Genomic DNA, 26,837 nt, shown 5'->3' with positions numbered 1-26,837 from the left:
CAGCAGGCAGGCAGGGGGAGCTGCCCCATGCGGGAAGGGACACCTGCATTACCCATTCTGAGGGGACAAATCTTCACTTCTCTTGGGCTTGCTTGCACCCGTGGGCTCTACTGCTGCAGAGAAGATGGGATGCATCTCTACAGCCACCAGTCAGTACAGAAATGCCTCTCCATAGCCCAAGTGGGACAACTCTCCTTCACCTCAAATGGCACAGAAGCACTGAGGCTGACTTTCACCGTGGCCTTCAGCATCCTGCAAGACCTGCCTTGGGACCACAGCCTTGGACTCCATCACCCTTCGGCTCTGGCACAGCTCAGGCTGTCTGTGGGAGCCACAGGAGTCCAACGGGACAAGTGGTGCTTGGTACCTAAGTCTTTGTATCCCTTCTACATAAACAGAGTGGTGGGGAGCCACCACGTCCTCCTGCTGTGGGCAGGTATCGGGACTTGGGGAAGTTTGAAATTGTGGAGAATCAGGCCCAAAAGACAACTCACTTTCAAAGACAGATAGTAAATTGGAGGGAGTTCAGAGAAAGCCACTAAGAAGATTAAAGGGCAGGAGGTATTGATTTACGTAGGAAGATCAAAAGAGCTATATTTGTATATAGTAGTTTAGCTAAGTGATGACTAAGTGTTTAAAGGGAAGAGTTTGAAGGACATAAACCAAGTGAGGGACCATTACGGTGAGCACAGTGAAGAGAGCTTAACAGGAGCATTAGAATGAAAGAAAAGGAAGGAAAAAATGGGAAACCTCAGCTGCCTGCCTCCTTCTCTTAGCAGGGAGATGCTGACTGCACCGCTGACACTGAGATTTTGCAAACCAGCTTACCAAGGCATTTCAGGGCCCATCCTGCACCTCTTTCACTGCTCGCTGCAGCCCCACTGCCAGTGCAGCCCACACCATGTCACAGCAGCCAGGAACACATGGGAAGGCTCTCAAGTGGGCTCCAACCACCACAGCACACTCAGCACCCTTCAGCTTGGAGATACTGAGGCACCTTGGACAAATTCTGAACTGTGGGAGCCCTGTGGCTGCTCTAAGTCCAAGCAAACCAGAAACAAGGCAGCTGTATGTCCTAAATCCACTTCTGAGCACTCCACTGTCCTGCTCCATGCAAAACAAGGCCTACAGATCTCATCCCATCTTTAAACACTGTTGGAGCTATTGCTTCTTGTCCAGAATTAGTGTCTGTAAAGCATTAACCCAAGTACGAAACTGAACCCATCCGCACGATCTGGTGAGATCCCAGCTGGCAAAGACCTGCCACCCGACCCCACTCCCTCACACTGCCCTCTCCTAACAGAGCTGTGCAGAATTTGCAGGGGTAGGGCTGGGACCACGGCCAGAATACCCAAAGCTGTTCTGTTCCTTGAGATAATTCAGATCCACGTGAGAAAAAGTCAGCTGAAGTGACTAAAACGTGACCTACCTTGGCCTCCCTCTGTGGGCTTGAGCTGACAGATGTCTCAGCAGAGCTTCCAAGAAGAGCAAGGGCCAGGAGCATTCCAGAGAGCAGTGCCCTGGAAAGGCTCCATGGCGAGGATCATTCCTCCAGCAACGATCTCAGCAAACACGTCTTCCCCTTCCTGGGGGAGTCTGACAGCAAGCCCCATGCTGAAAAGGCACAAGGGTGTGCAGGACGTGAGTCAGGGTGGACCTGGAGGCCAGATGTTTCATTGGCCATATACACAGCTGAATTTTTAAGCTACCTCATAGTCTGGTGTCTGCTTACCGTGCTAAAGACTGCAGCTGCCCATCATAGCAACATATAACTAACCCTTTAGAGAAAGCATTTCCTATCCTGACGGTGAAGAGAGGGGAAAGATAAGACAGACAAAGAGAATCTGATAAGGCAGCATGATTGAATTGCTCTGCCATTGCCAGGGATATCCTGAAAACTTGATGGCCTCACTTCATAGTCCAAAAACACCAACAAAAAGCTTTTGCTCTCAGATCGGCAGGGTTCTCCAGGCAGTTTAGATCAATGCCAATGCTCTGCTCCCTGTCCACACCATTTGGCATTTTATCCACCATTTTCTGGAGTGATACTCTTGGCTGCAAACGTTTATAGACAGCAGAAAGCGAGGTCACATAATGAGGACAGGACAAGTTGCAGAGGAGGGTAAATGAGATCAGATACAAGGAGCAGGCTTCATAGCCTGTTAGAGAACCACTAAATACATTTATATCTCCCTGGCCTACCAGGTGTCAGTCTGCCCCGATCGACGGCCCCTTGATCTGAGTGACCAAGCAGATCCAAGAGGATAAACCTCCCTATGTGGACCAAGCAGATGACGTGACACACGAGCAGATTTGTTCAGCAGTATGCAGTCCCTCAGCCACAAGCTGGTCACCCCCAGTCTACACCGCCTACTTACATTACTGCCGTGTGGAGAAATATGTTCTGATGCAACCAAATGCAAGAGGATGCCTCTGGGAACAACGCATGCAAATTACAGCTAGTTACAATGGGAGAGATTACCTCAGAAAGCACCAGCTCCACTGAGGACTGCAGATGCTTTCCATGGAATAAGTGAATATTCGTCCAAGCAGGGACAGGAACCAGGTTTTCTCTGGCTATTTGCATCTGCTCCTTCTTTTGCTCCCCATTTTGTCCCTCCTTAACTCCCTCTTTTACTCCCATTTACATGATTCCTTATGAAAGAAACAACACCCCTGACTTTAACAAGAGTGTAGCACAGCTCTGCATTTGCAGAGCTTTTCCAGGGGATATCTGAAGGTCTTAGGCAGGAAAAACAACTGTGTCTACTTCAGCAGCCTCATGAACCACTTGGAGACAGGGCACATCAACATGTCCCCTCCCAAGAGAGCTGGGGGGCTGTGGGCAGATGTGCCTGCTGGGGCAGGTTAACTGTAGGTTTGGGCTCAATACCAGTTGCTCGACCCTACAAATGCATGAAATAACTTGGGCTTGGCCGAGCAGGATGCATGGGTGACAGCAACGCCCCGTGGGGCTGCTGCAGAGCCACCATGTGCAAGCAGCTAGCCTTCTCCCACTGCCTGCTCCCTCCCAGCCTGTGTCCAGCCGAGGGGAAACACCAGGGGGCTTTCAACTGAAGGCCACCCAAATATCTGAGCGCTGGGAAAACTAACAGCTGAGCTCGGTTTGTCAGAGAGGTGCTTAGGAGATCACAAGATGTCTAGACATCTTAAACATGGAAATATCCTAGGTTGCGGGGGACTTCCCAGGCCTTCGACAAAGACGTGGTGAGATTCAATGCCTGGAAGTTCAGGTCAGATAAATCCCAAAATACAGTGCAATTTCCCAGCAGGGAGGGAACCCGAACACTGGAGGACCTTGCAAGGGTGTGGGCCCTCATCGTTTGACATCTTTAGCATAGCAGGAGATAACTTTTGAGCAGCTAGGCTTTATTCCAGCTCCTGGGAGAAAGCCCAAGCCCCAGGGTTGGAGGGAGTGGGACTGGATGGCGCAGGGCACGCCTCCGGTCCGGGAACCCATGCGTGCCCCTGCTCGCTTCCTCCTTCCTCGAGCCACGACAAGAACAGGAAATTCTGCGTTATCTGCTGCTAAGCCTCGAAGCTCCTCACTGAGCCGATAGCTGTAGTCAAATCTCATTCTCCAAGACCTCAGCTGGTCGCCTGCAGACATAAGGAAGGAATTCATTTATTTATTTTCCTCCTCCAGGCTCATTTGGCCAGACAGATGTTGCTTGCTATTTCTTTTTCTCATCTTCCTGTGAATCATCCAAGATTAGCTGTGGCTGGAGGCACCACGCTGGAGGCGCAGCCCAGCCTCTGCAGAACTGGGGAGCAGGGCCACTGGTTTTGCTCTATCATGAACCCTTTTGGGTTCAGTTGGTGCCATCTCACCTGGTCAGTTACCCGGACAGCACCTGCTCTAATGAGGGTCATAAACACAGAGCTTCAATAACTCTGCTGTGCAGAGTTCTCAACCTGCACAGCAGACGCTCTAGGCTCTCAACCGATATCGCCATTCAGAACCTTACAAGACTGCCTAAATAAACATATGTAAGAGTTTAAATTCAATCTCCCCCCTGCCCTATCCCCTGAAAAACTCTTTGATGACTAAGCCCATTAGGGGAGGAGCAAATCTCCTCGAAATGTCACAGCTGATCTCTGCTGACCTTATCAAAGTGCAGGATCAATACACTGACCCATCAGAGTTGGAAACCTTAAGCAAAAGCCAAAGAGAAGCAATTAAAGCAGAATTTCAAGAATGGGAGTGGGGGTGTCGAAATATCCCATTATGTCTCTGGAAACTGAAAAACAAATGAGCCAAAAGTAACCGCGATGCTCAGAATTATCATATACATAATTAGTATTTGATAAAGCAGGAAATACAACATAACATCCATTCATCATGCTGACAGCTGCAAAACCATGTTGCAAAGCTCTTAAGTATTAGTTGTGTGTGTATGCACCTTCAGCACTGCAGGTACGAGTCCAAATTGCCAGCTCAGGAGCAAATGTGCCACAGGCTCCATGGGATCCTAGCAGCAAATCCCAGGGAACAGTTCTGCGATGCATGGCAGCAGCGTAAGGAGATGACCGTGTGCTCTTGACTACCTGGATCTGAAAGATGGAGAGGCGTCAATAAAAGTCCAGGGACAGCTGAAAGCTTCCAATGAGCCTGTGACTTCAGGCACCCTAGAAAATCAAACCAATATTCCTGATATTTGGAACTTAACCACGTACACCATCACATTACTGCAACAGTCTCTACTGTGGTTTTGAACCCCGGGCCATTTATGACCATTTCAAATGACTCCTTGTCCCAGCCTGGGAGATGGCAAGGCAATTTAAAAACTGCTTTGGAGGAGGAGTATGAGCAGGGGACAAGGAACAGCCCTGGGTGTCCAAACCGATGCAGCCAAAGGATTTGTGGTAGGAAAAGTGACAACTCCTCAGCTCCTACAAACCATAAAGCAGCACCTCCACCACCCGATGCCTGGTCCCCATCAGATGGCAAAGTATTTTCAGAGAAACTTGCTGTTAACCTTTCTGCAAAGAGGGCTATTAGCAAGGCAGAGGGCCCGGGCTGCAAAAAGAAGCTATGGTTCCATGGGGAAGAGTTGAAAGGAGCAGATAATAGAGAAAACACTAAATGAAAACAAAGAGAAGGGGATTAAAATGTAAATAACTTGTAGGACTTGTGACTTTCTCTGGAGCAATTCACTCTACAAGGGCTTTGCCCAAAAGAAAAAGATATTTTTTCTTCTCTTCATAGATATTTTTAAGATTTACCTTCCCTCACAAGGGTGAACATGAGCCATTTGCAAGCAACTCAGCGACAAAACAGGAAGAAATCAACTTCTGCCTCGCCTGACAAAAATAGCCAAGTGCCTGATGGCAAAACCACACACCCATCATTGCTCTGCCTGGCTGGAACGGAGCTGTGCCTGAGCCTCCCGCTGCGCGCGCTGATCGCCAGATTGTTAACTTGGGATAGGTCCCTGTCCATCTGTCGAGTCAGAATTATTCCACTTGAAAAACACTGAAAATTCCCTGGAGTACAGCAACTGTCCCAATTCCCACGTGAGCTGTCTCACCATCAGCCACAAGCTGCTCAGAGGAACGGGAAGGGTTCTGGTCCCAGCCCTTCCTCCTTCCCTCCCTTTTTATTTGCAGATAAAACCACCACCTCTACTTTCAACAACATTCTTGTCTGGCCAGACCTTCATAAATTCACCTCATTAACCCGACGTAAGGCAGGATCCTCAGCTCTCTGGCTGCTGACCTTTTTCCGGGACAGAAAGAGCACTGTGAACATTCTCTTTTGGAGGGAATCAAAAAAGCAATCAAAGAAAGTCTCTGCTGTCCTGGGAAATTTTCTGTGCACTGGGAGTCTCATCAAACCAGGGGAAAGAAAGCAATAGCAAATTTAACAGTGCCATCCATAGCAGACACAGATGGCTGCAGTTCCTAAATAAGCATTACATTAGTACAAAGGAGAGAGAAAAAAAATAAAGGGAGAAAGAAAAAATATAACAGCTGTATCTTACGTCTGGAGGCTGATTCTAAATCTATGTTTGTAGATGCTCTCAGCACTGGCAATAAAAGTCAAGTTGCTCCTATGTTAAAGGGGCACTGCTGAGTGCTTTATGTACAGCCCTCCTTCATTCGGTGGGCATCCCTCAGCTGCCCCACTGCCTGGGACCCGTGCTGGAATGGGAGGGCATGGGGGCAAAGGGAGAAAGCAGTGGGAAAAGCATTAATATTTAAAGCAACATTTTGCACTGCTCTAAATGGGGTGTTGTGATTAAAAAAAATCAATAGCGTGCAATGGCTTTCACTATGCTGACAGAAAGATCATTTGCCCTCTCGTCACTGCTGTCAAGCTAAGACCGCGGCTAAAACAACTTCCCCAGTGCATGGCCTATTGTTCTGCTCGGCAGGCAAAATGGAGGCGGAAGAACTAGGGATCTCGACTAGAAATCCTGACTCCTCCGAAGTGGGGGAGGCCACCGGTGCCTCAGGAGCTCAGGCGAGCATGGTGAGGTTCAGACAAAGCTCTGTTCTCAGCCCAAGGCTGTTGGGAGATTTTTCTCCACGATCTGGAAGGCAAAACATGAGCTTGCTGCCAGCAAAGATCACAGTTGACACAAATATTGGAGGAGCAGTAAATGATGACACGAGCGAGCTGGTTACAGTAGGCAGGCTGTGTTTGCAGATACACGGGCTGACTACAAATGGCCTTTCAAATATCCACATGCCAGGCTGGACCTGAGAAATAAAAACACAAAGGGGTGCACTTACGAGGCATGCCATGGGCAACAGGCAGGTCAGGGAGAGCTGCTGGGTGTAAAGGGATGACCCAGCTCCTGAAGGCCAGTGTACAAGGACATGGCGGGCAAGGAGCCCCCTCCGATACCCCAGGCCCGGGCCACCTGGTCTCCGTGCTGCTGCGCATGTCTGAGCCACAGCGAATTCAGGCACGTGCTTAAGAAAAGGGTCTTCCCAGCTGAGCATCTTTGTCCTCACGCAGCACGCGGGCAGCTCCCCAGCAATGCTCCAGCTCTTCGTGACTGGAGGCCACTTAAATAACTGAGATGACCAGAACATCGAGCTCAAATGACACACATATTGGCCTTCAGGGGAAGATGTTTCTTGTCATCTCGCACGTCGGTTGTTTCTCTCCTCTGCTTTTCAAAAGCAACCAGTCAGCTTTCATTCCTGCTATTGTTCCCATTAGTCGATGACAAAGTGCAAAATTTCTCATCTCTGTCACGTCAAAGCTGTGTTATCTTTCACCTCCTTCCCCTGAATTCCTTCCATCCGTTACTGAGAGATGGGTTCACACTGAGCCAGGGGAAGAAAGCCTGCAAAATCCAAGCACAGGGAAGAGACATGACCCGCATTCCTGGAGGCGCTCCTCAGCTGAGTGTCTGCAAGCCAGGAGAGCACACCAGACAGCTCAAAGCCACATACATGCTTGGGCCTGGGCAACATTTTTTATCACATTCATTTCTTTTTTTATCACACTGCATTATAACATTCACATTCTCTAAGATACTTGGGTGCCTCGGCAAGCCCTCGTTCCCCTCCTTGGCTACACCACTGCTCATGAATGTTATTTTTTTTTGCTATCATCTTTCCTCTTTCTCTACAAAGTAGCTTTGCTGATTAATTATCACCTTTGGGATGGCTCGTAGAGCACAAGCTTTGAGGCTGAGGAGTTGAAAGGATGGCATCACACAAGCAGGCCAGGTTTGGCTGCTACTGCCAGAGCTGCCTGGGGATTTCCCATCCAGAGCACACTGAGTTCTGGCAAAGGAAATGGTTCACCTGGACACGTCAGTGTCTACACGTTCCTGATTCCAGACAAAAATATGACCCAGGTGTTTTGATAACATCAAAACATTATGTTTCATTATTTTGAGGGCATGGAATAGTTTGATTTTCGTTTTAAAACAAGTTTGCACTTAGAAGTTTTTTTATATTCCAATTGCTTTTAAATGCCAAAAAATCAACTCAAAATATGTAAACAATTTTTAAATGGTTTCACAGGGACATTTCAGAACAAAAAATACATTTAAATTAAACTCTGCAATTTTGCCATGAAATGGAAAATACGCTTCTTGCTCAGCTCCAGACATTAACATAGCACCTCGATGGGATTTAGTATGATTGAGGGAACCCACCCAGGCGCGACAGAGCCCTGGGCTTGTGTGGGCTGTGAGAGGGGACGTGAAAATGCAGGCTGAGCTGGGAGAGCAAAGAGGCAGAAGGACCAGCCAAGAGCAGCACTGTCGGACAGGGGAATGTGAATTTGTGACGCCAGGTGGGGTGTCTGTACGTGGGCCAGCTTTCAGAGTTCAGGGATGTGAACGGAGGAACCACCAGAGAAGGAAATTTCAGAGCACTCATTTCAAGGGCATTCCACTGAATTATTTTTAATCCTGTCAATTAGCTAAAAAATGAAGAAGAAAAAAGAAAAAAGAGAAGAGAAGAGAAGAAGAGAAGAGAAGAGAAGAGAAGAGAAGAGAAGAGAAGAGAAGAGAAGAGAAGAGAAGAGAAGAGAGAAGAGAAGAGAAGAGAAGAGAAGAGAAGAGAAGAGAAGAGAAGAGAAGAGAAGAGAAGAGACACAATTTTCCTTTCCCTCCCTCCAAAGCAGACTTCCCATTGTGTCAGTGCAGAGTGGCACTGAGGAGCTCTTGTTGGCATCACAATCTGCAAGCATCATCTTCATCAGCCCAAGCTGCTCTGAACTCTGATGGTCACCAGAGAAAGTGCATCAGTGCTTAGTGGATGTCTGGGATAAGAGGCATAGCCATGCTCTGAAGCACATTAATTGCTTATTAATTACCCCATTAATCACGGTGACACCTTTGTCTGCATTCCCAGAGGCACACTTGCAGTTAGCTGGGACTGTCACACTGCTTTGTGTAAACGGAGTGAGCTTTGCTCCCTTGCTCCAGACCCTCCTGGGTAAAGGGTAGAAAGAAAACAGAACAGAACAAAATAATTAATAGTAATAACAACAAATAGAAATCAACCCTTGTGTTACAGAGTATCCCAAGAGCAGCAGGGCAGGCCCTGGTACAGTGCAGGCAGTAGGAAACATAGCCTTCAGTGGCAATGGGCAGGGCAAGAAAACACACAGCACGGAGGAACTGTATTGCAGCGATGTTCTGAAGTCCTCAAAGCTTGGAATTTAGGCAGCAATTTGTAAAGCCAGCATCAAGACCAGGCTGACCAGCACCGAACAGAGAAAGCAGGATGCTGAGGAGACTCACCCAGGCTACATCCTCAGCAAGGGCAGCTCACAGCGTCCTACCAAGACACGAGCGGGTCTGGCAGGAGAGGCCCTGCACAGCCAGAGCCAAGCAGAGCAGCCCAAGGAGAAAGACAGGGCTCAGGCATCGCTGCAAACACCGCTCACCCTGGGCTGACAGCAGTGGAAAAGCCTCCTCCTAAGGCCAGCCGGGCTGCCAGCTCACGGAGCACATCCAGGGCTTTGCTGCAGCTTCTTCCCACAGGCAACTGCAAGTTACCATTAAATCACAGAAAGCTGTAAACCAATCACCAGGGAAAATTTCTGTTCTATCACCGGTGCTTTTTCTTTATTTTATTATTTATAGCACACTCTGATTTCCAGCAACTTTTTTTATTATAAAAAAATTATTTTCTTTGTCTGAAAATTGATATAAAAAGAAATCCATCTCTCAGCCGTCATTTCTCTTAATGATGTTTACATCAGCAGATGGGGAAAAAATCACTTTTTAAACAGAATTTATTACCCGCTGACCCAAAGCTTTACCATACATCACTGTGGTTTCAGAAAGTTAGTTTCCACAGCAACATGATGTAACTCTCCAGCGTGTCTGCGAGCTGCCAGTGTTAACTCTTCCAGCCCTACTCCTGTGCTGTATCTTTTGTAAGAGGGTATCTTGGCCACGTCGGCTATCACTGGAAGACCTCAGAGTTGGTTAGCAGGGAAAGCTCAGGTGCAGGAACCCTGTGCAGATAGAGCCACCTGAATTCCCTTGTTTGGTGAGATACCAAGTCAGCTGCAAGCAAGTGTGAATGCCTGCAGGTGTCCTGAGCAGAGGGAGCAGCTCTGGGCACAGCCAGCACCCGCTGGGCACCGGCAGCACTGAAGGAAGGAGAAGGATGCCTGGAGATACTGGCACAGGGTGCTGAAAGCAAGCACCATCATCTGCCCCGCCAGCAGGAACCCAAGCCTTGTATCAGGTCCTCGTCCATGCAATCTGTTCCAGTGCTAAGCCAAGGCTGCCGAGGAAATCAGGGAGGGAAAAACAATACAGGCATGGGGGCACTTCGGATGCAGCAAGGAGACCCTGGGGACTTCAAGTAAAGATGGACAAATGGGCACAGCTTCACTTTAGACTTCAGAAATGGATGGTGAATTCCTCTGGGACTGAGGAACTGGGGTTTGTCTCTGGTCCCGGGTTTCCCTTCGTCACCGTGAAACTGCAGATTGGCGTGGAAATTCCCAGAGACCAGACACGCTGGCTATCTGTCCACACGTACCCAACCATCTCCCGAGGTCTGCCAGACAGCAGAGACCAGCAGGCCAAAGAGAATGAGCCCCAAGCAATAAGCACCACTGCCTTGTGGAAGGGATGGGCTCGGGCAGCACAAGGCACCCCTCAGGTCTCTGCTCCTCCCAGGATCTCTGCTCCAAGATCCATCCCTCAGTCCCACAGAAATGGCCACGCTCCAGCCACAAGTGGCTTTAGCAAAAAGCTGGCTACTTAGCAATCAATGCCGAGCTCCAATAGAGACAGTTGCACCTATCACTGCATTTATTGATTGCCAGGATGTTGATAAACAATTGATTTTTTTCTGCAAATGTCACCTGGAAGGGGTTTCATACTTCTCTCTACAGGGAGCAAGCAATTGCAAGAGCCTAACAAACACACAGAAAGCAAACTCCCTTCTGCTAGGGCAGATAACTCCTGGCAGCAACGGCCAAGTAACATGAATAAGTTGCTTCTACTGGGGTTTCAGAGTCTACTGTGGTGGGAGATGGGAAAAGCATTTACTCCAGTGTTGTGGCTCAGACACCAGAAAGTCACTTGGGCACCTTGTAAAAGGAATCGAACATCTACAGGCCCTTGGCGTGAGCCAGGCTCAGAGCAGCACTGCCCTACCTGATGGGGGACACTCGTCGGATTTTGATGCATGCCTGTGGTAGACCACAGGCTGCAGGGACGAATGCTGCGGGGGCTGTGGGAGGCAGGTGGCAATGCACAGAGACAAAGGGTGCAAGGCAGAGAGCAGCCCCTCACGAGCCATGTTCTAATGCTGGACACGAAGCTGTTGAGAAGAAAAAACCACCAATGTCAAAATGAAGAGAGGACAATGCAGGCGGGATGTTTCTCCATGCATTAGTGGCCAAGGCAGCACAATTACAAATGAACGACTCAAACCAATTAGGCAATTAACCGAGGAGACAATCCCAAGGATGCCGACAAGGGTAACGTAAGCATCAGCATTCTCATGAGACAGCTGGGAAGAGGGAAAGGTTTGCTTGCATTTTGCAGCTCTGGAGGCAGCTTACCAGCCCGGGCAGAGGCGGGTGCCCTCGCAGCACAGGCTCTGGCCACACGCACTGCACAGATCCTGAGGGTATCGCTCGTGCTTGTCTCCCCTGCCAGGCCAGGGTATGCCATGTTAGGGTTTGCACAAGCTGTTCCCCTTGGGAGAAGCATTTTCTCTGCACTAAACATTACTAAAGGAGAGAGATCCATTACGTTTCTGCTGATCCAGCACTTCTGCAAAGAGGCAAGTACGGCAGCATGCCACTCGGATGCTCTTCGGAGGACAACACAAAAAAAAATAACAAGAAAAAAGAGACTGTGCATTACTGTGAGCCCATCTTACCTTTTCAGCCTAATTTCCAAGGGAATCACTCACGCTGCATAGGAGTGTGGTTGTGTGCATCCCTGGTAAGTTTTGAAGCTATTGACTTATTTCAACCAAGCTTCAACAGACAGGTGACAGCATCAGGGATAATTATGTCCTTACAGATTTCGGAAAAACAGGAGTTTAAAGAGAAGACAAACAAACTGCAAGTTACCTGGCTCTAAGAATACCTCAAAACTGATACTATAAATCATGTTAGAAACTAGAGGGCCATTTACGTATCACCCTACCTTGAGAAAATTTTAATTAGCATTCACAAGCGGCACCAAAGCCCCCAGATGCACAGATACACTTGAAACCAGACCTCGCCAGCCCTGATGTCCCCAGGAACCCTCAGAGCTCTGCTGGGCGAGTCTTCTAAGGAATGAGAAACACGTCAGTCTGTGTGCTGTGCAGTCTGGTGCTCACACAGCCTCTGCCATGGTCTCCAAAGGTGACAGGAGCTTCTTCCATAACCCACCTTCTCTGCTTCTTATACAAGGAGAAAGCTCCCATGAGAGGGGACAATGCTCAGCCCCACAGAAGCACAACCACAACCAGACTGGCCAAGCAGCTCTGGGGAGGAAAACTTGCCATTTCTGTTCACTGCAAAACCTTGTTTTAACAGCAAGCGTCCAGCCACAGAGACCGAGGTCCTAGTGCTGTTGAGCCTGAGAAGGTCTAAACCCGCATTTCCACATCCCAAGCACTTCTCAGGCTTCCCAAAGCACAGAGCTCACCCAAACCCTCTCGGCCCTCTTGCCTTCCTCAGTACTACTGATAAAGGGCAGTCCCTGTCCTCTGCCTGAATAAAAGGATTTCTAGCACTTGGAACTGTTCTCCAAAAAAAGAGAGTCTGCCCCCGGAAATGCATTTCAATTGGTATATCAAATGTGTACTCATCACTGCAATAATTAATTAGCAAATACGTAATGGTTTTGGGAAAGCTGACTCAGGAGATTGTGACCATATGCAGCCAAAAACAATTACTCTGACTGAATCTGCCCTAAAAACGATTCAAGCTTCCTTTTCTGCATTTTATACAGCAGCCCATGCACAAGTTAGAGTCTCCGGTAAAGCTACTCTGTTCTAATCGGCATTGGTTCTGCCAAAAAAAATACCAGTCGCATTTTCAGAGATACGAGCAGCACACCGATAGGGTTAGTATCATTATCAAAGATCAGACACAAGATTAGTATCATTATCAAAATCAGCCTACCAATGCCATTTCCTCCACTTATCTTAAAATCCTCAAGTCTATCAGAGGATGTTGACCTTTATATCAAAAAATGTCGAGCAGCCTATTTATCAGAAGCTTTGAATTAGATGACCTAGAAGAAGAAAGCTTTTGCTGAAGCAAATCCCACCCCTCCAGCAGGGAGGTGGTCTATGAGCTGCAAAATGCGCAGACAGGTTGGAGCCCACGTTTCGGAAAGCCAGCTTCAGGCTCGCACAAAATAGTCTGCTTGATTGAAGGAGATGTACTAATCGATCGGGCAGCGCAGTCATGAGGTGTTGTACAATTCCTGCCGAGGACTGAGAGATACATCCATCATCACAGCTGGCTGCGCCAGGCGGGAGCGGAGCGTGCGGGGCTTTAATTCCTCGCCCTTTTGAACAGCACCAGCCCATGGCATGGGACCAGGCTCACGGATGGATTCGGGCAGGCGTCCCCACATCAGGCACAGTCCTTTCCCACAGCTTTCCATGTCTGCTGCCTGGGCCACACGAAAGCTCATCTCTCCATTTCTATTGTGAGGCACTGAGAAATGAATTTGTTGCAGAGAAGACCAGGATGCACAAGCTAAGGCAAGCAAGCGGCCGCGGCTCGAGCCCTGCGGGGTGAGCAGCAGGAATGACCCCATGCGCGTCCCCAGCCCTTTGAAGCAAGGTGCACCAGCACTCAGCACGCCTGGGCTGAGCATCCACACCTCATCCACCTGGGAGCACCTGCACATCCCAGAACTCCTCCATTCCCAGCATTCCTGAGGTCCTCACCATTTATCCGTGCCATCGCAGTGCTGGGGGTCACCCTATATCTTGCCATCGTTGCTCTGCACTGCGGGCTGACAGCAGGCTGCTCCTTCACAGCCCTTCCTCCAGATATTCTCACCAGCAGGATCTGTCATTGAACCCAGTCCCAAAAGTCCTGCACTACTCATGCGAAACTCCCACTGAAGTCAAAAGGAACATAAAATAAAACCAGCTGCTCTTCGCTGTCACAGCCTAAGTGCATTAATGTCTTTTTATCTACGTGGGGGCAGAACAGCCGACCTCCGTTTCCATGCAATCGGTGTTAATAAAATCTCCCTCTGCAAAAGCGACAGGGGAAGATACACTTCAATTGGCATATTTCATCTGAATTGAAATTTGAGTGCGAGTCTCATGTTCGTAAAAACCTCTGTTAATAACTCTCATGTGTGACCCTCCTCTGAGACCAGCTTTTGGGCTGATTATTGCCAAAGAAAATGCTTAGGAAACATCTATATAAGGCAGCCCCCAGCTTTGGCTTACAATCAGGAAGTCATCTTTGAAATGCTTTTTTCAGTCAGTTTAGGTTATTTTCACAGCAAAATTAAAAGCAATCAGCCAGCATCCCCAGACAGCCTTTGTTGCATGCAGGCAGCTTTGTGGAGATAGGCACTCAGCTGTCCCCAGAAAACAGCAGCAACTTCTGGCACGTGTTGTGCAAACACCGCTCCATGGAAATAACCACCTTCAGAAATCTTACCTCCCTCTTTAAACCACACACGGTACCAGGGTAGTCGTGAACTCTTTGAAGAACCACATTATGGACGTATCTTCCAGGTCGCATCCTTCCTCTTCTTCATTTCCGGCAGAGTCACTGAACACACTGGCACCAAAAACACACTTAGAAGAAGTTTAGGGGGTTTACCAGCACATGTAGAAGCTCAGCTGTGCTCTAGCCAGCTGCTCACACTTCCATCCTGGAAGGGTTGAGCCATCCCAAATCTCAGGAAGTCTCCAAACACCAACAAGAGAGAGAAATGAAGGCTAGCATACAGGGCAGAATCCAAGCAAAGATCTTAAAGAAAAAATACAGCTTTGATGGACATGAGGCACACTAGCCCACGAGATGGGCAGCAGCTTGCAGACAATCAAGTTATCACACCAAGAAACATGCTCTAAAATTCTGTAGAGGCAAAATTACGCAGTCATTCCTTCACCTACGTGCCAGTTACAGCTGGTCGGGCTTCCCGAGCCTGGCATCACACACAAAGGGTTGCACTGATTGAAACAGGAACAACTTCACACAAAACCCCTGGAGGTGTGGGAATCCCGCATCAGATACCTCCACAGCCTGCAGGGATGTAATTCATATCTCCCCTGCTCTCCCCCTGCAAAGCTCCCAGGAAAACACCCTGATTCGCAGCTACCAACCAGTCTCAGCAGGCTGATAGCTGTCTGCACTTTCGCTCGAAGCCAGACCGCTGCACAGAAGCGAATTCAAGATTCCCAGGGCAGAAGAAATAGGTGAGAGGAGGCACGGTTCTGCAAGAGAGGCTAGTGCTTGAAGCTGGAAAAGACCGAGGTGGGTCTCTGGGTTATTTGTGGTGCTTATTGCAGAGAGCACCATAAGCAAGCACGTGTGGCAGTGCAGGCAGCAGGGACAAGGCAGCTCCCTGCCCTGATCGTTTTAACATTTTCAGGGGAAGGGGAAGAGGAAGAGGAGGGGAAGGAGATGGGAACCCAGCAGCACTGCAGCAGAGGTGGCCTGCACGGGAGGCACAAAAAGCACAGTAAAGGAGAAGTGAGGAGCCTGTCCAGTAGGCTCAGTGTCTCAAGACGCATCCCCAGGGAAACTAACAAATATCCATGAATTCCAGCAGGAGAATGACCCCACACAAGGGAGGAAAACTGTCCGGAGACAAACCATTACAACCAGTGGTACGCAGGACACAGAACTTGGCCCAAACCAGGTCAGTTTAGGTAAGAGTCACATCCTTGGAGCTGAGAGATGGGAGGGGAAAGGCAGCAATGGGGAGGGGAAGCAGCAGGATACCCAAGAGGGCATCGACCTCTCATGGGTGCCATGGACATGGAGCCCTGATGGTCCAAGGACCTAGACGAGACGTGCTCTCAGCAACAACTCCTCGAGTTTCCCCAGCTATGCCTACTGCCCAACCTTCCATTCCCCTACCCACAGACTTGCTTCATCCTGCTTACATTTTCCTCAGTGCTCTTGAAATGATGCTCAGACAATGCTTTCTTCAGATGCACGCTATTTCTGCCTTTTCCCTACAAATCCCTTGTTCTGTTCTAGACTGATATTAACCGTTTTTACCAGAAGCTCCTTTTCTGAGCAAGCTGCTGTTAAGAGCAACTGTGTCTGTCTACAGCAAATGAAAAGAAATGATGAATGTGCTTCATCAGTTAAGGCAGAAGAAGTGATAGCAACACAAAGAGGTGGTAAACAAGCAAAGCATCCACAGAGTATTTCAAAAGTAAATCAAGTTACGGAAACAATTAAAGGAAATAGAGAATTTGTCTGCAATTACTAGCTATATTGCTTCTCCCATTTGTACAGTATGCTATGCAGTATCAAAATGAAGAAGTAACTTGCATTTTTAAAGTTTCAACATTTAATCTGTAATAGCAGATCTTTTTCCAGTTGGGAGAACAGGTGTAAATCTCCCTCTCTTCTGTGCAGCTCCACCGAGAGGGAACTTGGCTGTAACTTGAACACTACATCCAAAGCTGGGGCAGAACTGAGGCTGCAGAGGTGGAAACGGGGCCAGCACCTCCCCAGCAGGCCCTGACAGCCTTTTTGGAGGCTCTGACCAGTGAGCAAACAGACACATCCCTTCAGCCCTCGCTGCTCAGCAGGTGGCAGACCACCACAAAAAGCATTAACGCAATTTATGATTTTTTTCTTGCATTTTTCAGAGGTTCAAGCTGTAGCAGGTGAACCCCACTCTTCCCAATCTATGTTAAAGCAATGACAATAATGATTTTTTGGTCTACACCATTCCAGCTCAATGCACGAACCGTAGTACTGCTGCCTTGGTATTGAAAAAGGCTGAAATATCAATGGGCAGCATCTAATTGATTGTGGAAGGCTAGTGAATACAGATGGAGAAAGAAGGAGGCAATTCACCTCAGTTTTACAATTAATCTATCTAATAAGCCTCAATTAATTTATTATTATCTCTCAATAAGTGCAAAAGAGAGGTGTGACTACTGCAGATCACGACATGGCCCAGCAGCACTGACAGCTTTAGGGTGACAGCATGGATTTGTGACAGCCCGCTCTGTCACCTCATCCCAGGCACTGTCCCTGCATCTCCTCGCCTCTCCTAACCCCTCTTGCAATCATGGGGCTGTGGAGCACACTGGCTCCGAGATGTACCCTGAAATCCCCGATGCGCTCAGGCACCAGAGGGACAGGAGTCGAGTGAGGAGGATGCATAGCAGCCTGGTGGCCTCACTGTCAGCCCTCGCAGTGCTCTCCTGCTCGCTCAAAGCACGTACGTTCAAAGTGTGTGCAACCCTTCCCGTCCTCACTAAGCTTCTTGGCGAAGTCAAATCCTGCATCAGAGAGTAGAACTGATTTTGTCCTGAATACATGGGCTTTAGCAGCGTTCATTTAGCCCCCCTCTCTTTCTCCATGGATGGCTTGAACAAAACCCTTTGGGAAAAGATTTGCTGAAGAATGGGGATGGAGATTCCCTCCCCGCCGCCCTCAGCAAAAGCCTAGTCCCTCCCTTTGTGGGAGGCACAGGGACGGTGAACTCACACGGGCGGTGACACAGCCCCGAAATCTGCTCCTCCAAACTGCTCCAACCCACCAGGGAACAGACTCGATGCCATGTGTTGCCCATGTCCAAACAAATCCAGCCCGTGGGGCATGAATTTCGCATTTCATCTTTCTTTGACTGCAGCCAGGATGAAAGCAGGAGCTTTCCTATGCATACACATTAAAAGAAACATGTCAGGTTATGGTAAGGAAGGGCATACTGCTGCTGTCCTGCAAGAGCAGGGGAGACATTTGATAGTTTTCCCTCTCCAAAGTTAGACAAAATTTCAGCAATTCCTAAAATTTGCCAAAACAAGAAAACAAAAAGACTCCAGGAAAGAATCAGATTCAAAGATAATAGTGGCTCAGTCTGAAACAGGGCAAACTTTAGCTCATCTGGAAGTCTCACAGAGCATCTGGAACTTTAATTTAAAAGAGAATATTTCAAACATCCCAGATTTGCTTTCTTTTTCTTTTAAATCAAATGAGAATATTAATTTTTTAAAACACTCCCTGCAAAAAAAAACAGGTTTCAGTGCAAAGCTTCCAAAATGAAAAATTCTTTTGCAGGCTTCATCTAAAGAGACAAAGGCTTTGCATTTTTTAGTTCAAATGGATTGCATCTGTCTTCTTTCCTGATAAAAGAGAATGGTGCTTCTGGACAAATCCTGAGGTGGCCTGGGGGCAGGCAATAACCTGTGCAGCTCCAGCCAGCAGTGAGGAAATGGAGTGAGGAAGCTGTGCAGCGCTCCCCTGCTTGCTTAACCAGTGCAGACTGATGTAATGGAGTTTCCCCCAAAGTGAAGTTCAGAACAGAATCAAGAAAAAGTTGTTTTTAATCCTAATTAGGATGATGAAGGTCATTTCAGAGCCGGACATGACTAGCGTGCATTTCTGCAAAGCCGTGTGGAGCCATAGGAGTGGTAGTTTGGCATTATCAGACTGCTTTCCATGATGCCCCTTTCCTCTGGGTGCAGGTAGGACAGCAGAGCTCAGTGGAGATGAGCTCACCCTGAAGAGGACAGCCCGCGCCAAGGAACCAAGCATCTCAATTACAGTTCCCCCAAATCAGTTCTGGCAGAAGCTCTCTAGTGTTGCATTTGCTCCTAGCTGCAGGCTTTGGTTCATTTAAAGCAAACAATTTGACTCAACTCAAAACAAAGCTCTTCAATTTGGATTTGCCCCAGTTGGATTTTTTTTTTTAATTTATTTTTTCAAGTGTAAGATAGAAATCAAGAATTACACAAGTTGCTATGCCCATGTAACTAGCACTAGGGCGGAAAATTCCCATCCAGTTCTGGAACCAAATTCAGAGCAGGTCCTGCACACAGCATTCACTTACAAGAAACAAATGAATTTTCCTCTGAGTTATCAGGAAGCACTAATGAAATATCCTTTTATGAATAAAAACAGGCTACTAACTTCCAGCAAAAATCCCAGCATTAAAAGGGTTCATTAATACAGGCAAGATTTGCCCGACCAGACAAGAGCAGCGGTGCCCTACCAATGCAGAATGTTGTCTCTGGAAGTGCTTAATTCCATATGCTTCAGAGGACAGAAGAGAAAAAAATAATTAAAAGGTTCTTAATGCATCTGGCCAATTAAATAAAGCTGTAAATGGTGAGGAAATAATTCCTTCCTGACCCCTGCAGCAATCAGCTGCTGACCTGAAGCATGAGAATTGATTAGCCTTATCTTACTGTAGCATGTATAACTACAAATGTTATTATTGGCCATAAAATCAGCCAGCCCTTTATGGAACCCATTGGTAGCATTTGGCTTCGTGACCTCCCAAACTATGAATTTTGTGGGTTAGAAGAAGCACACAGTGGTGGATGAGGCTCCCCGAGAAGCCCCTCCCCTACAAAACTGGGATTTGGGGGAGATGGCTTCCAATGGTGCCCTAGTCCAGCACTCAGAAATGTGGTGATGTGCAGGGTAAAAATGTTCACAGGAAGATCCCATTCACAGCTCTGAGCCACCGGTGTCATTCCTCACCTCCAATCAGCCACCCTTTATCTCCTCTCACTCCATTAACAGCACGGCTGTCAGCACAGGACTAAGTGAATGTCGTCACGTTGTTGCTGGGGTGCGATCCACCCTCATCTTCCTCACCCTTCCTCCCCACATAAATCCCATGCCCCCGATGCCAGTGCTCTCTCAGCATCTGCTCTGGAGCAAAACGCCACTTGCAAGAGCTGGAGCACCACCCTCCGAGCCGACCGGTAAGCAATCACTGGCTCTCTCGCCACGCAGTCTCTCCATCAGTCGTGCCTCTCTCTGTTCCCTCCCTCAGGCTTTTGTGGCTTTGGTCCCCAAGGGTGGTATCAGGGAGGGTATCTCAGAAGAGGTACCAGAGTTGCAGCCAAAATCCGTGTCTCTGATGAGTTTTGCCCAGTTCAGTCTCTCGGGAACATCAGGGCCCAGATATCTCATATGTCCCAGACAAGCCTGGAGGGGACAGGCATTTGGAAAGGCACGGCTCAATGTTCTCTGTGATGGAAATGAAAAATTCCCAAATTCCTTACGGGTGCAACACAGAAGGCCCCATCACACTTCCACCCTTACTGTGGTCACAGAACAACGAGACAACAGAGCATTAAGAGTGCTATTAAAACTGGTAATGCTCCGAGGACAAAAATTACATTTGCACTGCATCGAGAAGGGAGCCTGAAAGAGGAATGATCAGTGCTGGTCACTCCAGGGCAGCAGCAAAGCCCAGCCATTAAAGCCAAACAAAGTAAGATGAAATGCTGAAGAAATCCAGCTTGAGCCCAGCTCCATTAGCGGTACTGCCAGCACGGAAAGGGGATGCAACGTGGCCTGTGTGACCAAGATGGTACGAAAGATCAATGTGCAAGTCTGATGCTTTGAGGACCAACTAAGAGGCCAAAGATTCGCAGTCTCCTGATGGAAGGGGCAAACCCGCCCTGTTTGGGGCACAGCTTTAGAGAGCATCTTCAAGTGAGCAGTCAGAGATTACCTGGAGGGATTCAGAGATGCAGGCTGGAGGAGAAGTCAATTCCCACGGCACTGCGGATGTGTCCTCACCTCAGCCTGGCTATGCGTGATGCTGACAGCTTCTGGCATGACCACTGTCTCTGTGGTCCCATGCCCAGCCCACAGAAGCGCACTAGTTTTGTGATGCCTTAACCACATGCCCGAGACCGCCCCACCGGGCTTCTCCTCCCCATCCTTTTCCGGGCAGCTGGCTGCAGGGCAGGGATGCTCCGTGACATGAAATACGTCCCCGTACCCAGCCTTACACCCACACCTCAGAGAGCAGAGCCCTGCACCGCACTGTGCTGCCTGCGTGCCTTTCTGGAGGTACCTGTGTGCTCAACTTCACCCCTCCTGGTCAGGGGGCATTTTACATTAATTAATAATAAAATTAATAACAGGGGGACATTTACACTAATAACCTCAAAAAAAAAAAAAAAAGAAGCAGAGGAGACAGAAGAAAAAGGAAAGACAGAAGGGGAAGAGAGACAAAAGGGAGTGGGCAGCTGCACACTTCAGATCCAGACCTGCTTGAACTCAGCTCGCCTGGAAACTCATTTCTTTTGATGACAGCCCCAATTAGCGTGTGGCTGGCTGGCAACCCAGGCAGCAGGGAGCTGGTCTCTATGGAGAGCTGGAGAGGGAGGGAAAATTTCATTCACCTGCATGGCTGGCAAAAGCCTGATGTGCTTAAATCTTTCAGATAGCTGCCTGTGGTCATATTTAACGTTGCCACCTGACTAGAGCAGAGAAAGGTGGTGAGTATCTTGACTGGAGTCAGTGTGAATATGCAGCATCCCAGCGGGCTCCTGCTCAGGCCCATCCCTCCGGCTCAGAGAGAGGCACGTGCCACAAGCAGCTGTGAATCTGCTACAGAAGGCCACATGCTTTTATGTAGGAATGAGTTTAGATCCGGCAGGATTTCTCTGAGGACCTCCCCACAATGGCCACGGGGAATGGCCATTCCCCCTGGGGGGAGCAGGCACAAGGGCTGGACAAGCTGATCCTTGCTCTTCCCTTTCACTTAATGAAGAGATGGAGAAGAAATGAGCTTTGCCATCCGTTTTGACTATCAGAAGTCTGAAATTTATAAAACAAAAAAAAAAAAAACAACTATATTTTGCTGGTTGCATCTGTCCTACCTAGTACCAAGGTTCTCCTGCTTCTGGGTAGGGATGTCCCATCAGGGTGCTGTCTTACAGGCTCCTGGGAGATGGGAACCCTGCAAGCCATGTGGCAGGCTCCAGGAACAGAAAAGTGAAAATGAAGTGGAATACAGAAAGCCAACAGACAGCAGTGAAAAGAGAGTAGGCAAAATAAAGAGGTGAGGGGGGACAAGAACACGAGGCACGGAGGGCTAACTGAGTCCATTGGAGGAATGTCTCCAGCTGCTCCCTGCATTCCCCTGAGCTTTGCAGGAGCTTTACAGCTAAGTCCAATAACAAATACCCACTGTACCAAAGAGATTATCAGTGTTTAAACAAGCAAGGGGGAAGGAAGGCCAGAACACAGAAACAAACTGCATCCCCAGGGCTAAGTGGGGCATTCCAGCTCCTGGGCACCAGGTTGCTGCACACTCCATGGCTCCATCACGGGAAAGGGCTTGTCTGCCTGTGCCGGGCTCCTCCATTCTTGCTTGTTAGCAAGTCCTCTCAGCAGCACTCCCCTTGCACACACTAGACTGCAGCAAGGCCCGTTTTTAGCCAGAGGTGTGCTTCTTTTTGTGCACCAAGACCTTAACAAATGGGAGAGACATGCCATTACCGTGCCCTTTTAAAGCACGCTTCACATGGCTGGCAGGTACAGACTCACCGTGGTGCTGGCTTTTTGCATATCACCAAATTGCTGCTGAGATACAACAATGTGGAAACAAGCTCACCTCGTGGCCCTGCCTGGAGGCCACCAGCCCAGCCCCTCCCTGTACCCAGCCCCATTCCTGATCTTCCACTGCTGCTGGACAGCACAGACCAAGGACTCTCATCCCTCAAGTTCAGATGTCAGGACCAGGATGATGTAGCATAATGCAGTGTCTGATTAAATCTTTTTAATCACCTCCATGAGGTCTAGATTTCAGCTCGTTTTAACCACACATGGCTGCACCTATGAAAGCTTTAACTAATCGGTCACTCAGTTTGGGGTGAAAAGGAACATAATTTCGGTTCATGCACATATCAGATGAATGCTTTATAGATATGTTTGACTCACCTAAAAGATATCCTTAAATAAAGCAGTATACTCTCATCTTGAAAACCAGAAGAGTCAGTAATGAGGTGGTGCTGAAAAAAAACAAGTCAGGAAAACAAATGAGATGCTATGGTCAGAGTTAAATAACATAAATAACCTTAACTCTGCCCTCCATTTTCAAGCAAAATCAAAACACCAGGCAAGCCTAAAAGTACGCTGAGATGCTTTCAGGAAGCACCCAGGCTTTGAAAAGCAGCATATGGATAACAGCACCATTGAACAAAACATAATGAATCTCTCTTATTAAATCTCTGCCTGCAAAATCCATTGTACATAACACATGGCCAGGCTTGTGTTAGTCTCCCCTCGGCTTAAATACATCATCCCAATCAAGGCAAAGGTCCAGGACGTACAGTTAAGAATAGATTCAAATATTTCTGGAGTTTTCCAGACAATAAGCTTTTGGGATTCTGAGTTGCAAACCAAGTTACAAATATTTCCCAGAGATTAAATAAATGTTTTACTTTATTCCTTAATAATATGCATCTTAAATTAGAAAAATAAAAATATAAGCACTTCTGCTGCATAATCAGGTAATGCTTTATTGGATGAACGAGTTCAATTATGATTAATTATTTACAGTTTTGTTTACATTCCTGCATCTCCTCATCCTCACCGATGCCATGTGAGTGCAGGATGAGTGTCCAACAACATGACTAACATCTGTCACATGTGCTGCCTTCCCTCACGTCCTGCTGACCCAACCTCCTCTTACCACCTCTCCCCCCAAACACAGAAGGAAAAATGTGCATTGAAATGTTTTCTTTTAGTGGGATTTTGATGTAGGGGATTATTCCTTTTCTTTTTCCTTTCCTTCTAAACTGATACTTGACTTAAAAGGGGGCAAGGTATCACACTTGTGTTCCAGGAAAAGCCAAAATGTAACACTCTCATTCTTAACATACAATTTTTGCATGGTGCCACCTTGAGTTATTTTCTTCTTGTTCTTTCAGTAAATACCCTAAAGGGAATAAAAAACATCTAAGGCTGAACGAAAGGGCTCCAGACTAACACATAACAACCTGCTTTTTAGTGGAGTTTGGTGAACCCTTGAAAAAAGCCAATAGTCACTTGACTAAATGCTAGACTCCACTAAGCGGCTTTTTTAATCTACTTGTGCATGTTTCCAGGTAGGAAGGAGTGAATACAAACACAAGCACAAGAAAGCACTCTCAGGCATCGTTAGATGACACTGTGAATCCTGTTCCTCATGCGGAGTGCACAGTGCTGACCCAGTTCAGACTCTTGCTGGTGGCTCAAGTCTGCTCAGACCACGTAGCAGCAGGTTTCATACCGGGTCAGCTCCTTCCCTCGGCCAACATACATCCTGCAGCATGAGGTCTGGATAATCCAACAAAGGTGAAACAACACGTCAGCACCCGATCTGAATGAAATGCATGTGACTGGGTTAACCAGAAATTCCCCGATCCTGACACCAGAGCTCCCCAGAGCAAATTCTCTTGGTTCATTACCCCCTCACGTTGTTGAATTCCCAACAGGTGAAGACAAGAAGTGGCACATGACCAAACTGGCCCATCTGAACTAAAGTACCTGCTTTCGCATCAGGTGTCAGCTATTGACCATTCCTAGGTGGTTCCTCACTGCAGACCCAGCTTGGTTTGCAGCAAGCACTCGTGTCTCCTGTTTCAGAATCCAACAAAGCTATAATAAGTGGTTCTGGGTGCAGCTGAACTTGCAAAGCAGCACAGACACAACCCTGGCACTGCATCCAGCCACCTTGGTTTCCTCTCTACAGAGATGCTGCCATGTGGCCACCATATAGCAACCAACTTTTTTTTCATTAAACTAATTGATTCTAAGCAGGAAGCACTTTTTAATTTCCTTTAGCATTAGAAGTAATGTTAGCCTCCATAAATGAAATGAAAGACACCTCCCAAAATGCATTTTCAAATGTTCCCTAAATAGCAAATGACATTCAAATTGGATGCAGCCAGAATTGTAATTGGAAGCTGCAGAGAGTCCTCTTTCAGGATTCATAATAATTGCAGTTTCACTGAAAAGGTTCATGTAATAAAAGCCTTTGCAAATAAGGGCCAGCTTCTCCAAAACACGCAGCTAATTCTGGTCACTGCAGCAACACACTGTGCACATAAATTCCCTTTAAGCAGCCAGGTAGTTACATGGATAGTGTCACCACATAGCTACAGAAGTGCAAAGAAGAAGGAATACAGCTGGGAAAGGTTCACAGAAGGACAAGTGCAATATCGGGTCTGGAACAGCTTCTATATAAGGAACAACCAAATGGGTTGGGAAGTTTCAGCCTAGAAAAAAAAAAAAAAAAAAGATCAGGACAATTTAACAGAGGTCTACAAAATCCCGAGCTGACTGGAGGGGTGGGTGGGGATTGCCTGTTAACCATCTCATCCAACGCACAAACTAGGAGTATCAGAGGAAAGTAATCAGAAACAGGTCCACAGCAAGTGAAAGGAGATGGTTCATCATATAATAGGCAGCAGATTGTTGTGAGATGATGTGGGTGCAGAAAGTTTACAGGGGTTCGATGCAAGACTGGGCCAGTGCTTGGAAGGGAGAGCCAGTAAGGATTATTAGACAGAGAAGTCTTATCAGACACAGCAAATAGCCTGAGCTGAAAATAATTAGAGCCCAAGAGAGTACTCAAGGGAAGTATCATAGCTGCTTGCCTCTTCTCACTGTTCTTCAGGAAAGCAATTATGGCCAGTGGGTTTCTGGAGAGTTAATTCTTTCATTTTCTATTTTTAAAGCAATCTACCTTTACTGGGTCCTCCATGCAGTGCCAGGCACCAACGTGACCCAGCTAACCCCCACAACTCTCCTGGAGAAGGGGAGAACTGTGCGAAAGAAAAAGACGCAGAGAAGCCATCTGATGGCAGGGAACAAGAAATGAAAAAAAGGGAGGCAGACTGAGAGGCAAACAGATGAACACAGTCGTATAAGGTGGCTCTTATGACTCTAATCCAGGTCTAACTAACTTCAAATGAGAGGGAGGAGAGGGCTGAGCATTCGCAGTTGTGCTGTTTTAGCTGTGATGGTGCTAGAAGAGCAAGGTGAACTTTACAGAGAAAGGGAACTTCTTCAAGTAAGTCACCTGCTCAGGTGGGGAAAGCAGTCAGCCTCCTGGACGTACAAAAACCCTTTATCAAGTCAGCAAAAAAATCTGAAGTGGGCCTTGTGCATCCCAAAGCTCATCTCCCTCCCTGCCCCAACTCCACCACACTTGACCTAGTAACAGACGCTACCTCTCCCTCCCAGCCTCGACTCCCCGAGACTCAGTAAGACAGATGATACCCAAATAGGAATCGATAATCAGGTGGAATGAGGAAAGATGCATCATGCAGCAAATGGATCCTGAAAAGGGCAAACTCTGGTGAGGACAAATGATTGAGAGGGGGAGTTTGCAGCGGAGCAGAGGAAGCCTTGCTGCTCAGCTTTTCAGGCCTTCAGGAAGGGAACATTTTGGAAGGAGAGTTGTGTCCAGAGAACTGAACAGTCAGGAATCCATATTCCTGCCAGAGTCTTCCTGTCTCAGTTCTATGAGGTTCAGACAGGAGGGATGGATCCAGGAATAGAAGACAGAGGTCGCAAGTTACAGGAACAGGGACGTTTCCCAACGGTGGGACGTGAGGCAGAGGCTTGGGCCAGACAACTAGCCAGACGGCTCAAGGAGGGCTCAGAAAACAAAACAAACCTTTTAATCCCAAAGTCACTATTTTGCTCTCCCATAACAGCAGAACCTGGCCTCCTGTTTTCTGCAGTTTTTGCCTCTTTTCAGACCATAATGCTGTGACCAACTGGGCTGCCAGCACACTAAGAAGCCCATTCCTTCAGTCCTCTACCTCTGTGTGGGGAAGGACGACAAATGTGCCTTTTCCAGCAGCTGCTGCACAGCCTGCACCAAACACAGGGTGCCCGGAGAAATATTACCTCTGAGAAAATTATTAAAATGGGGCTAATTTTGCAA

At 47.8% G+C, this 26,837-nt stretch overlaps 1 long non-coding RNA gene across 5 annotated transcripts in view; it reads right to left on the bottom strand.

The window, feature by feature from the left end:
• Positions 1–25,432, bottom strand: part of LOC121074808 — a 43,298-nt gene extending 17,866 nt beyond the window's left edge. For 3 of the 5 annotated variants that reach the window (XR_005822547.1, XR_005822551.1, XR_005822549.1), the window contains exons 1-6: positions 22,838–25,432; positions 14,606–14,719; positions 8,810–8,927; positions 6,760–7,322; positions 4,425–4,575; positions 1,430–1,614 (exon numbers count right to left, since the gene is read on the bottom strand). This is a non-coding gene — a long non-coding RNA (uncharacterized LOC121074808). The remainder of the gene's footprint in view (positions 1–1,429; positions 1,615–4,424; positions 4,576–6,759; positions 7,323–8,809; positions 8,928–14,605; positions 14,720–22,837) is intronic. The other 2 variants (XR_005822548.1, XR_005822550.1) reach the window with 1 other exon arrangement.
• Between the last annotated feature and the right edge of the window lie 1,405 nt (positions 25,433–26,837).

This window comes from Cygnus olor, chromosome 9 (assembly GCF_009769625.2).
Source record: "Cygnus olor isolate bCygOlo1 chromosome 9, bCygOlo1.pri.v2, whole genome shotgun sequence".
In the NCBI taxonomy this organism is placed as follows: Eukaryota; Metazoa; Chordata; class Aves; order Anseriformes; family Anatidae; genus Cygnus; species Cygnus olor.
The sequence above is the reverse complement of the archived record's forward strand: the minus strand, read 5'-3'. Positions and strand labels throughout refer to the sequence as shown.